A 13,928-nucleotide genomic window follows, 5' to 3' on the forward strand; every position below is an offset into this window, starting at 1 on the left:
CTTAGTGAGTCTCCAAGATAAGGCTACTTTGGAAGATCAAATCCCCAGTTAGATGATGTGGAATACACCTCTGCTCAGTTTGGATCAGCTTTCCTGGATGTGTCCCCTCCCAAACTTCTGACCACCCCTAACCTACTTGCTGGGGTGGTATAGTGAGAAATAGAGAAGGTCTTGAAGCTGTGCAAGTGCTGTTCAACAACAGGCAAAACTTTGGTGTGTTATCAACACTGTTTTAGTCAGAAATCCAAAACATAGCACCCTATGGGCTACTTTGAAGGAATTTAATTCCATTCCAACTAGACTAAATACAGTTTCTCAGTTGTCAACTGTTTCTGAAATAATTCAGTGCCATTAAAATTCTCCATAAAACCTTTTTCCCTGACATACCCTTTTCTCCCTCAGCTTTATCAAAAAGTTTTTCCAAAAATCAATGTTGGTTGTTCTGGTTTTGTTTAGTAGGGGGGGGGAGCGCTAAGGTTGTAGCTTCTGTAGGAAACTGCTAGAAGTCGCTCCCCTTTGTTTAGTGGACTCAGCCAGGCCTAGGGCAGACTCGCTGCTGGCCAAGGCCGAGCCAATTGGTAGCAGAATGTTCCGTGATAACACCTCTGCGATAATGTATTTAAGAAGGGGAAAACAGGAAAAAAAAAGATGAGAGAAGATGTGAAGCAGCTGAGCGGGGGGCAGAGAGGAGGAGGCGCGAGCCTTGTGAGCCTTGCAGGCCTCACCCTCTGGCCTCCCGCCGGGCAGCTGACTGGGCCCAACTTGGCCTGGCCTGGCTGCAAGAAGTGGAGAGGAGATGAGAAGTGAATAAGATGTAAAAAGGATCCTGAGAGGCGTCTGCCAGCCTGTTGTGAGGAATGGCTGCAGGCGCCAAGGTCAGTTCAGAAGGAGGGGGAGCAGTAATGCGGCTCCTGGCCAAGATTCCCCTGCAGCCCGTGGTGACAACCATGGTGGAGCAGGTTGTCCCCCTGCAGCCCATGGAGGTCCACGGAGGGGCAGAGATTCACCTGCAGCCCATGGAGGACCCCACACCGGAGCAGGTGGAAGCCTGAAGGAGGCTGTGGCCCATGGAGGGCCCGCTGGGGCAGCTGTTCTGGAGGGACTGCACCCCGTGAAAGAGATGACCCACGCTGGAGCAGTTTCATGAAGGAGTGGCGTATGGGTGGGACCCCACAACAGAGCAGGGGAGGAATGTGAGGAGTTCTTTCCCCGATGATGACGCAGTGGCGTAAAACAACGTGTGATGAACTGACCACGACCCCCATTCTTCCCCCCTGTGCCGCTCGGGAGGGGAAGGTAGTAGAGATAATGTTAAGCCCGGGAAGAGGGAGGGATGGGGGGGAGGTTATCTTGTTCCCTTTCTCATTCTCCTGCTAGTTTTAGAAACAAATGAATAGTTTTCCCCAAGTCAAGTCTGTTTTGCCTGTAACGGTAACTTTAAGGATTTTCTCCCTGTCCTTATCTCAAACCTCGAGCTGTTTTTCCTTATATCATCTTCCTCTATTCTCTCGGAAGGTGGGGGGAGTGAGAGAGAGACTGCGTAGTCTGGTCCCGATCGGGGCTGAACTACGACATTGGTCTTTATCACTGTGATTGTGGGGTCCTTCCCATTTGTGTTTGTATGAGGTGTTGGTTTTGGCTTTTTGGTTTTTGTAGAGTAGAGAGAGTGGAAAATTATTTTTAATATTTATAAAGTTATTTCTAACTCAAATTAATGTTTTGCCTCGTCTTGTATCCTCCTTGATATAGTAGCTTCACCAAGAAATTGTATTTGTTGTGCAAATTCCTTTAACGTCAATTATTATTAAATCATAAGACTGTTCATTTTAATTTAACTTGTCAGTTTGGCCATCTACAATCTAAAGTATGATTCATTGAACTAAAACCCATTAGTTCAGGCACCTTGCTGAACTATTTTGAAACTAACAGAAATGAGCAAGGTTTGCCAGCTCTAAGTAACATTTTTCTTATGCATTAGCTAACTGAGGAAGAGGAAGCCAGATTATCTCTTTCCACAGGGCACAAGCATCCTGCAGTGCTTATGCTGTTCATGGATTACTAAAAAGATCATGGAGTACACATGGAATTAAATGAATATGTGCTTAGGAAATCCAGAAATCCATAACCAAATTAAAAAATATTTAGGGATGGATAGACCGAAGTTAAACCTTACACCACGGAGCCATAGGGTGCAAACATACTTTGATTCTCCTAAAATTAAGACAGAAATAAAAACAAGACAGGATCAAGAGTTTTACAAGTATGCTAACTCACCTGTACAAACCAGAACTCCAGACTTGTCACAACATTTTTTTTAATTTTTTTTTTTTTAAGTGGAACACATGTACAGGGACAAAGAAACAGGAGGTTACAGAACTCATCCATCTTTTGTGAAAACCTGCATTCAACTCTAGAGTGAACAGATCTGAGGTGAGAATCAATCCCAAAGGAAACTTTCTGAAGTGACAGAAAGTGAAATAAAATCTAAAAATCACATTGAAATTAAATTATCTCAATCAAAGTTCAGGGTTCTTTTTTAACAATAACCAATTCACCTTCTTTATATAGCTCTCTGTATCCAGCAGCGTAAGTGGTATGTGCATACAGCATATATATTTTATTTTGGGAAGTTGGCTGGATAGCCACACTCAGAGTTGTGGTCAAAGGCTTGATGTCCAAGTGGAGACAGTGTCCAAGCAGTGACAAGAGGCATTCCTAAGGGGTTGCTATTGGGACCAGTCCTGTTTAACATTTTTGGTGGCAACATGGACAGTGGGATTGAGTGCACCCTCAGCAAGTTTGCCAATGACACCAAGCTGTGTGGTGCAGTTGACATGCTTGAGGGAAGGGATGCCATCCAAAGGGACCTTGATAGGCTGGAGAGATGGGCCTGTACAAACCTCATTGAGTCCAACCAGGCCAAGTGCAAGGTCCTGCACATGGGTCGGGGCAATCCCTGGCACAAATACAGGCTGGGGAGAGAATGGATTGAGAGCAGCCCTGATAAGAAGGTCTTGGGAGTCCTGGTGGACAAGAAGCTCACCATGAGCCGGCAATGTGCTCTTGCAGCCCAGAAAGTCAATTGCATCCTGGGCTGCATCAAGAGAAGCGTGGCCAGCAGGTCGAGGGAGGTGATTCTGCCCCTTTATTCTGCCCTGGTGAGACCCCACCTGGAGTACTGAATCCAGCTCTGGAGTGTCCAAAAAAAGAAGGACATGGACCTTTAGGAGAGAGTCCAGAGGAGGTCCATGAAGATGATAAGAGGGCTGGAGCACCTTTCCTATGAGGACAGGCTGAGAGAGTTGGGGCTGTTCAGCCTGGAGAAGATAAGGCTCCAGGTGTTTGTTCATACAAGGACACATACATATTTTGGAGAGTGCTCAATCTTCATTGTAAAGATTAATGAACATCTCTGGCAACTTTAAATGCTAATATAACCATATCAGCTACCAGTTATTTGAGGAGATGATGTTTACTTTCATGATAGCCTTTGCGTCAGTATATTCTGCTCTTAAAACCCTGTCTTGACTTTGATTCAATGAGCTTTGCCTCTTGAAAAGGCATATGGTGTGGCCTTGCCACACTGTACCTTGCCAAAACTGTACCTCCAAACAAATGCACATCTGAATACCACACTAATGTAATGCAGTTTTGATTTAAAGTGTTTAGATGTGTCCTGGTTCTGGCCAGGATAGAGTTAATATTTACCTGAGCTGGGTGGAGAACTGAAGCTGGTAGCCCCTATGGCTGGGATAGTTAACTAATTAGCTAACAGCTGGGGTTAATTTACCCAAATTAGCCAAAGGGCTATTCCATCCCATCTGACATCATGCTCAGTATATAAGTGAGGAGGGTGCTGAAGGGAGGCCCCCTGCTACTTGGAAGAGACTGGATGTGGAGATCTGTTGTGAGCTATTGTACTGTATTTGTGTTCCATCACTGTCTTGTTTTCTTCTGTCATTACTGTTAAATTTACTTTTTGTTCAATCTCAACCCGCGTGTTTGTTTTTTTTTCTGGTTTTCTTTTGTTTGTCAAATCTCCTCCTATTCTCTCGGAGAGTGGGGGGAGTGAGAGAGAGACTGCGTAGTCTGGTCCCCGTTGGGGCTGAACTACGACAAGATGTTACATTGCTGAAATCCAATATACTTATAGTGATAATAAACAAAATGTCATATTGACTCATGAAGACATATTTATTTAGACATTTATATACACAATACTACCAAAATAAAATAATAATAAAAAAATGCATTTGTTCTCCAACATTCCAATGTGGTAAAAATTTCTATTACAAATTAAGAGACAGAAGAATGACAGCTACACCACAGTAAGCAGAATCATAGAATCATAGAATGGTTAGAGTTGGAAGGGACCTTCAAAGGTTATCTAGTCCAACTCCCCTGCAAGGAGCAGGGACATCCCTGACTAGATCAGGTTGCTCAGAGCCTCATCCAACCTGGCCTTCAACGTTTCCAGGGATGGGGCTTCCACCAGCTCTCTGGGCAACCTGTTCCAGTGTTCTACGACTCGCATTGTAAAAAATTTTTTCCTAATTTCCAATCTAAATCTACCCCACTCTATTTTAAAACCATTGCCCCTTGTCCTATCACAACAGGCCCTCCTGAACAGCCTCTCCCCATCTTTCTTGTAGGCCCCCTTGAGGTACTGGAAGACCGCTATGAAGTCTCCCTGGAGCCTCCACTTCTCCAGGCTGAACAGCCCCAACTCTCTCAGCCTGTGCTGATACGAAAGGTGCTCCAGCCCTCTGATCATCTTCATGGCCCTCCTCTGGACCTTCTCCAACTGGTCCATGTCCTTCTTATGTTGGGGGCTCCAAAGCTGGACAGAGTACTCCAGGTGGGGTCTCAGCAGGGCAGACTAGAGGGGGAGAATCACCACCCTCGACCTGCTGGCCACGCTCCTCTTGATGCAGTCCAGGATGCAGTTGGCCTTCTGGGCCACAAGGGTGCATTGCTGGCTCATGTTGAGCTTCTCGTCCACTAGCACTCCCAAGACCTTCCCCTCAGGGCTGCTCTCAATCCATTCCCCGCCCAGCCTGTATTTGTGCCAGGGATTGCCATGACCCAGGTGCAGGACCTTGCACTTGGCCTGGTTGAACTTCATGAAGTTGGCATGGGCCCACCTCTCCAGCATATCAAGGTCCCTCTGGATGGCGTCCCTCCCTTCCAGCATGTCAACGGCACCACGCAGCTTCGTGTTGTCGGCGAACTTGCTGAGGGTGCACTCTATCCCACTGTCCATGTCGCTGACAAAGATGTTGAACAGGGCCGGGCCCAACATGGACCCCTGAGGGACGCCATTCGTGACCGGTCTCCACATGGACATTGGGCCATTGACCACCACTCTCTGAGTGCGGCCATTCAGCCAACTCCTTATCCACCGAGTGGTCCGTCCATCAAACCCATGTCTCTCCAGTTAAAAGAGAAGGATGTCATGCGGGACAGTGTCAAAAGCTTTGCACCAGTCCAGGTAGATGATATCCGTTGCTCGTCCCTTGTCCACCGATGCTGTCACCCCGTCATAAAAGGCCACCAAATTGGTCAGGCACAATCTGCCCTTGGTGAAGCCATGTTGGCTGTCACCAACCACCTCCTTGCTCTCCATGTGCCTTAGCATGGTTTCCAGGAGAATCTGCTCCATGACCTTGCCAGGCACAGAGGTGAGGCTGACCGGCCTGTAGTTACCCGGGTCCTCCTTGTTCCCCTTTTTAAAAGTAGGGGTTACGTTCCCTCTCTTCCAGTCATCGAGGACCTCACCAGACCACCACGATTTCTCAAATATGATGGCCAGTGGCTTGGCAACTTCATCCACCGGTTCCCTCAGGACCCACGGATGGATCTCATCAGCTCCCACAGACTTGTGCACCTTTAAGTTCCTCAGATGTTCCCGAACCTGCTCTTCAGGTACAGTGGGCGGTTCTTCATCCTCGCAGTCCCCACTTGTGCCTTCCACAGCTTGGAGGCAAAAAAGTAATTGAGTACCTCAGCCTCTTCTATGTCCTGGGTAACCAGGACACCGGTTTCCTTCCAGAGGGGGCCTACATTCTCCTTGGACTTTCTTTTGTCCCCTACATACCTATAGAAGCTTAAGTAGAAGCTTAAGTAAAACTTGTGTCAGACACTTTAACCATACAAAAAGTTTGCAAAGGTTGTTTCATGCTAAATTGCCAGCTACCTTGGTCAGCTTTATTGTTGGATTTGTATTTACCACCAGAGATACTCTGTGTGTGTGCACTTATTTTGCTTTTTTTTGCTATCGTTTTTTTCACAGATGTGGCTGGAAAGTACACATCGAAATATAAGCTTATAGTCACCTTTGTAATATGCAATCAGATACACTTGTGCCATTTTCGGTTAGATCACTTGATCTTGGAGTCCCTGTCAAAAACATCTTACCTTGGAGCATGGTCAGAGGGAGCCTGTATGCAGTTTAAGTTCATCTGTCTTCAATCAGCATGCTCCCCAAGTCATAGATACACTACAGATGTTATCACAAGTTTGTGAACTTTACTCAGAAGACATAGCTGGCTTTACCATCTACTATTCCAAGCTCTTAAATGTAGTGTATATACTGCTTCAATGCCTTTGCTTCAGCAATAACTTAGGCAGTGACAAAGGCAAAATTGTAAGCCACATATGGTTTACATTTTGTATTAGTACTTCTGTCATTCCAGTCTTCTGGATTATGTAATTCTTCCTGCAAGAATTTCTCCATAGTATTGATTGAGTCTAGTAATTTTCTATTGTCCTTCAACCTCGGATCTCACTTAGATAGTTTATACTCCTAGGACACTGATGGATACACTTAATAGTTGAGCAGCATTGCCTGAACAACAGTGAACCCCAGGGATCCCAGTTAAATGTTGGAGATCTCTACATTTGACAATATCTCCTTTTGTAATATAAAATAGTGAAGCCTTACTTGAATCTTCTAATTTAAAATTAACATTTTCATTTCTGAACCATGACCATTCTCACAGATAGGAAGCATCAGGTTTTGCTGCAATAGTATTTAATCTTGTCTTTTATTTCCAGTATTTATCTCTTATACTTCTTTAACAAAAATAATGCATCTTCCTAGAAAATGCAGTTCTGGACTACGAAGTATTTTGCCATTTTGAGTGTTTTACAATTCTTTTAGTTAATGCTCAGTTTTTACTTCATTCTGACTAAATTTGTCCCCTAGTGTTCTTCTGTTCAATGACCTTACTTTCAAAGTGTGTTGATGGGCTGCCTGTTTTCTTCATGGTACACATATTTTGACAACCCTGATGATATTAATTGGTCTCTCAGGAGCTTTCCATAATAAATCTATCTCACTGGCAGTCAGAAGTACATATGAGCTCTCTACCTTCCTTATCTTCACTGTTCAGCAGAGCCATACAAAAGAGAAGGATGTGAGGCAACATGGCAAACGTGGTATCAAATTTTCCTCCTTTACACTTTACTATTCAGAATGTAAGAAAACAACAGTCATGATCAGAGAAGGTTGTATGACCTCTGCAGGTCCCTTGCAACCCCTGGAAAAGAACCAAAAGTTCTTTGAGAACACATACAGTTTCTTCAAAGAAGAACACAATCAAACACCACTGTATTGTGTGGGTCAAGTATTAAAGTATATTAGGCAACTTGCCATATTCCATGCTTAAATGTGGGAATTATCACTTCTGGGATCATCAGTTTCTCTGAAACCACTTGGAGAAAGAGTTTGTTAAAAACAGGGGGAAATATTGGGGTCTTGCTATAGATCAACACTCACATAGAGAATTAATTCTCGCTTAAAGGACAGTCAGTAGCCATTTGGTGGTGATGGGAATCTCTCTTGCAAGAGTCCTTCCAGTGGCATTTCAGCTGAATCGATAGAGATTATTTGAGTCACTGTTTTGCTTGAATCACTGTTTTTGTTTAGTTTTTGTAATCTAGCTAGCCATGGTCCTAGATGCCCACCACCACACATACATAATTCATTGGTATTGGTGCAACTTAACTACAGGTGAAATATCTCTTAAATATCTTTACTATATGCAAAAGACTCCTATGTGACCTTTGCTGCAGGAACAGCTTCAATTGGCCATTTACAAATGTCTTATCTTTGCAAAAATTGATCACCTCTGCAGCAAGGACACTTTGGGACAAGATGCTCAAGATGTCAATCAACACATTAAGAAATATCAACTGGACTAGACATATCAAGAGTTACCTTGGAGGAAATTTCTAGAGCCATTCCAGATTCCCACCTGTAATAATCAGTCAAATACTTAATTGTGAAGGTCCAGTCAGTCATGTAGTTTAATTCTAGCCCGTTGTCTCAAGGCAGTCCATTAGCTCATCTATGCAAATTACTGGCTGGAAATTCCTGGGCAGTCCAGTGAATTAATTATGTAAAAGCACTTGATCTGTATACAGGCTAGAGCCCAATTGCAACTAAAGAACAAATTCAGTTTTCATACTAGTAATTCACTTATAACTTAAGTCTTATAGCTCTTTCCACAAATAAGAGAGAACTTTCCTAAAAGTTAACTTTAACAATTTCAAAATTATAAAATCTGCTTTCATTTTATTTATTCATATTTAATTATCTCCTACATAATTACTTTTTATGCTGACAAAATATTCAGTGGCAGATTTGCGTTCAAAGGTTATTTTCAAAGTTTGGAGTGAAGTATGTTTTTCTTTATGGATAGTTTGTGAACATTTTATTGTCAATATTATTATTGCTGGGCTGAAAGTGTTATGCTTATTGAAGCTATAACATACCTTACTTCTCCGTCTAGATCATATAAAGATGACCAAGCACTGATAAAATTTTGAGTCTATTTTGATAGATTGACATTTCAAATCATTTATTTTAGAAGTGCAAACATTACAAGTGTAGAATCTGACTTTCACTTTTGTCAAATATCATGACTTCAAGCTTCCACTTTACTTTTTGCTGGAGTAACTTGCACTTTCTGAATGACTACACAAGTTTGTGTGAGCAGATCACTTACACAGTGAAATCAGTGCCAATCTATTATAAAATGTGCAAAAGCAGAAAAAGAAAACGCTTACGCTTTTCCCTTCAGAATCTTGAGAAGACATCTTCTGGATTAGGAAATGAAAGACTTGTGAGTACTGGCTTTGAATGGGTTGTCAGTGTTTAACCAAGTTCACAGAATATTACTTTATGCTTACTAACATAGAAGGATATTATTAATTATTACTTTAGTGCATAATTAAGTCTTTAATATATTATTATGTATAATAAGTGGATTCATAATGCAGGAATTCTTAAAAAGAACAATTGAAAGAGAAGAAACTATAATGATGACTATGGATTTTTTTATGATCCACCTTATCAAAGCCTATTTTAAACATTTATAATTATATATCATTGATCAACCTCGTAGTAATTATGAACTAATAGTGCTCCATATCCTATAATCTTCTGACACAATATAAGGACTATGTATATGCAATAAGCCTTTTCAAGCAATCCTAAGAGCATTTTCAAACTTCTCAGGAAGTCACAGTAATGCTGCAATGCTTCGGTTATCTCTTAAAAAAAAAAAGAAAAAGAAAAAAAAAAGAAAAAGAAAAAAAAGAAAGAATCAGATATTGTAAGTAACTAATTTTGTTTATTAAAATGCTACGACTTAGATGTCTCTCTCTCTCTTTTTTTTTAATTTAATTTTTTACATGATCAATTCTAATGAAGGGAATGTATGCCTAAACCCAAACTAGCAAATGAAAAGTTTAATAAGTGTTATTCCATATTCAGATCTTCTCCAAGCAGATGTCAACTAGAACATTTTATCCTGAGATAGGAATTTTGGAGGTTTGGTTTTTTTTGTGGTTTTTTTTTTTTTAAAGTATTAACACTTATTTAGGGCAAGTAAAAAATGGAGTACTGATTTTTTTTTGTTTGTTTATATTCACATCTCATTATCTTTCAACACATTAAGGTACAATCTAGGTTCTAGTTATGTTTTCTAAGTGTTTTTTTTTTATCACCTATATTTCAGTTGCAGAGGTTGTGGGATTTTTCTGCAGATTTACTTAAAAAGTCTTATTTTGTTCATGTTAGCTTCAAGGAATAGGAAGCTGAGACAGAACAGTAGGCATTAAAAGTTCTATTTGAACTCCTTTTTTTTTTCAATTCATCATTCTTTACCTGTACTTTATGAAAAATTTCAGGTGTAAATAGTGTAGTGTAGAAAAATTCTAAGGCATACATGCAGCTTTGATGTACTAGGACTGTCACTATACATGAGGGCAATGAGAGTTTATTGTGAATCTGAAGCTGTGTTTTAGTTTGTCCTGATACTTCCCAAAAGCTCTACTACTGTTTCCTGAAGATGCAATAACATTTTTGGGTGAGGTCGTAGAACATTTATTATGCCTTCTACTTAAGCAAGAAGCTCATGTAGCTTTAGGCTGTGGTCTTTTCAGTTTCCATGATCTAATCAGCATCAGCTTTACCACTGTCAAGATATTATTCTTACATTTGTCCCTAGTACGTATTGTCAAATATGTATGTACTCAATAGGGTTATCAGGTTTGTGCATTCTTGCATCACTCAGTGGGGTTAAGGCCATGTAGCTACATGTAGCTACATCTTACCATCTGTAAAGATCAGAGATGCATTCTCTTCCAATACCAGGATTTACAGTTGTTTCACCTACCTGATTTTTATCCGTAATATAATGTTCTATTTCTTCTGTTGATATATTAATGACTTAAAGTAGCATAGCCAGCAACTGGGAGATTCAGGTAAGTAGAATTCTTCTAGTGGCATGAAATTCCTCTCTGGTTTCAAAATTAATATCATAAGATGTCTTTTTACAGAAATTTAGAGGTGAAAGGAAAGATTAAACCCCAGTTGATTCAGGAACAGATTTTTGGAGTAACAGCATAAAGTAGTAGTTTTCAGGGCATTAAAATAATTAATGACTGTTATAAGACTGAGGGTGATTTCTTCTGATTCTAAAAAAATAATAATCTGTTAACACTCCCAGCTACGTGAATATAAATATAATAGCTATTTGTAATTTTCTATATATATATTATAAAATAAGTTTAGGAAGTTTGGTTGTCCTGAATGAAAATCAACTTTTGTGAATACCGCTCTAACTTCTTAATGGCAGAGTACATCACAGGAAGTGATGCTAATGTATTAGTACTCATGTTTAAGACCAATCGTGTCACTAGTAGGTAGAGTGATGCCGGAGGTACTTTTCAGAAGTGTTGATGTGTTTGTGAAAGAAGAGAGGTATGCTGGGAACACAACAAGAATGTTAGTGTGATGGGCAAGTATGTATCTTTCCATTTTAGAAAAAAGTACTGGCTAGCTACATAGAGCTGTATTTTAATAAGATGTCCTCTGTATTTACAGTTGTTTCCACAGTTGCAAACATATAAATAACAGAAATATTTTCTCCTGAAATTTCATTTTCACATTTCTAAAGTGACATCAATAAAATATGCTGTATGAGAAATCTATATTCCATCAAATTTAATATTAGCTTTATAATTTACTTCAATGACAGTTGAATTATATGATATAGAAAGGCATTTTCAAAGGAATGGAATTCTTATCCTTTTTTTTTTTTTTTTTTCTGTCACATTGTGTCATATTACTATGCATACTTAAATGTTTGATGTATTCCACCAGATGGTTAGATGTATTGCAATCAGGAGTACAGGGGATTTTTTTGTACCTATCTTTTTTTAAACATTAAACATCCATGCTACAGCAAGAATGAGGTAGGGTGCATCTGAAAAACCACTGTAAACTGTGTAGCTCAGATATTTTTGTTACTGTTGCATTAAAATTTGTTTTAATTAGGGCATAGCTTGAATATTTTTTAAAATGTAGAATGAGTATGCTTCTTTCAGGAATTTAAAGCCAATGTAATTGCTAGTTTGTAAGCTGTTTAAACAGGAACAAAATTAGAAATTACCAGTTTCAAATTATCTTCTGTATTCCTGTAACTTTAAATACAAGTCTTGAGCATGAAAAGTACAAAAGCCATCTTGTTAAGAAAAGCAGCTACTGCATATGAATGGAGATATTATTCAACATAAAATCACAAGGCCTTTCAGGACATGAATTTAATGTGCACGTGCAGCAATCTTTCTGACACTGTAAAGCTTCAAAGGATCCATTACTGTCTTCTAGTTTACAATCTGTGCACTAACAGGTTTCATGATAGACAGAGCTATTACACACTCTATTGTGCCAATGTTATTACTTCAGAGAAAGAGAAATTAAACAAAAGATGTGAAATAGAAATAAGGTATTAACATGTAGCAAAGTTGTTTAAAATACTACAGTACATTTCGTGTAATATTATATGACACAAGACAGTGACTGTGTCATTTGAATAAAGAATCGAACCAAAATAATAGTTTAGATTCAGTTCTCTACAATTCTAGTTGAAAACATTGCTGCTGTAAATTAGCTTGAGGGGTAGCATTGCTGAAGCACACTCTTGGAAAGCAGAAAAGTGACTTTCAAAAAGTATCATTTTGGAGAATATTTCTGAAGACTAAGGAAGATCTTTCATACCTCTTCCATATCAGATTCTTCTGAGCTAATACTGATAATACTAATACTAATAATTCTGAGCCCTAATACTGACAGAATCATGCTGTCAGGAAGTAACCATTTTTAATTTAGTTTTATGTTTTGCTGTGGTTTTACTTAAGCAGACAGCAAAATGAATAAAGGCACACTTGGTAACAATCCTCTTGCTTTAAGGCCTTCATATTCAACTCTTGTTGACATCTAAGGGCAACTCATGTAGGTAAAGTATAGGACCTACAACCTTGTCTTTTTGCATTGTAAGGCAGATCCATGTTAATATGTTTTTAAGAATCTAAGCTACTGTGCTGAGGTTAAAGGACCAAATTCTGATTTGAGGTAACAGATCGGAGAACTAAATGGTGTAAAAATAGGTGACTACTTTCATCTGAGATTCCCTCAAGAATCCCACCTGGCTTCTGCCTGCCACAGCGGGATGGGCTTCTCTTCCATGTCGCATGTCCCATATCCCATCTTTCAGGACCATGCAGAAAGCCTTCATGTTCCAGAGTCTGTGAAACAGCAGCAAGCACCTATGTTTCAGCAAGTGTATGTACAAAAGGAACCATTAAGCTGCTGTTATTGCTTTGTTCCTGATCTTATACTGGAAGAAGACAAATTAAATTTAGAGGAATTATGGCCTGTGGATTATACATTGATTTGCTTACAATTTCTTATCATTTCCTGAAGTACAGCTTTTGCAATCTTGCAGTTGCACAATTTATACTAAGATACTACCTATTTGGCCTTGAAAGCATTTGTGAAGCTGGTGGGTGGAGAATAAATGGTATTGGGCAACCAGGAGCCATTAAGAGTTAAGATACCCACTTCCGTCCAATGACGGGTTGGAGCATATAACAAACACAGCTTGCTTTCATCCAAGGATTCCAATGTAATAAAAAAAACACTGTGATAACATAATGGAAAAAGTAGAGAAGTTCAAAAATCCAGTGTGTTTGGTAATTATCACAATAATGTAAAATCTTTGTTTCTGGAAATGTGGATTTTGATCACATATATTGCATCACATATCATAATACATATTGATCGTATACCCTAGACAGTGTATAAGAAAAATTGCATGTATTTCTTTTATTTTCCAAGTCTTTTACTGTATTATTCTGTCTTTTGAGAATGTCTTAAGAATTTCACATATGGAGGCTGGAAACTTCCCATGACACTTTGATTCTATAAAAAGTGCTTTAATTCCCATTGTAATGAGTAGGAGGTATATTTTAATGCTTCAAGGGAGAATCTAACTGCTCACTTTCCTTATCTCTGGCACATTTCTAATTCAAGCACACATTATAAAGGAAATTCCCCAATTTTCATCAAAACTTGA

This window comes from Chlamydotis macqueenii, chromosome 3 (genome assembly GCF_036417535.1).
Source record: "Chlamydotis macqueenii isolate bChlMac1 chromosome 3, bChlMac1.mat, whole genome shotgun sequence".
Taxonomy (NCBI): domain Eukaryota; kingdom Metazoa; phylum Chordata; class Aves; order Otidiformes; family Otididae; genus Chlamydotis; species Chlamydotis macqueenii.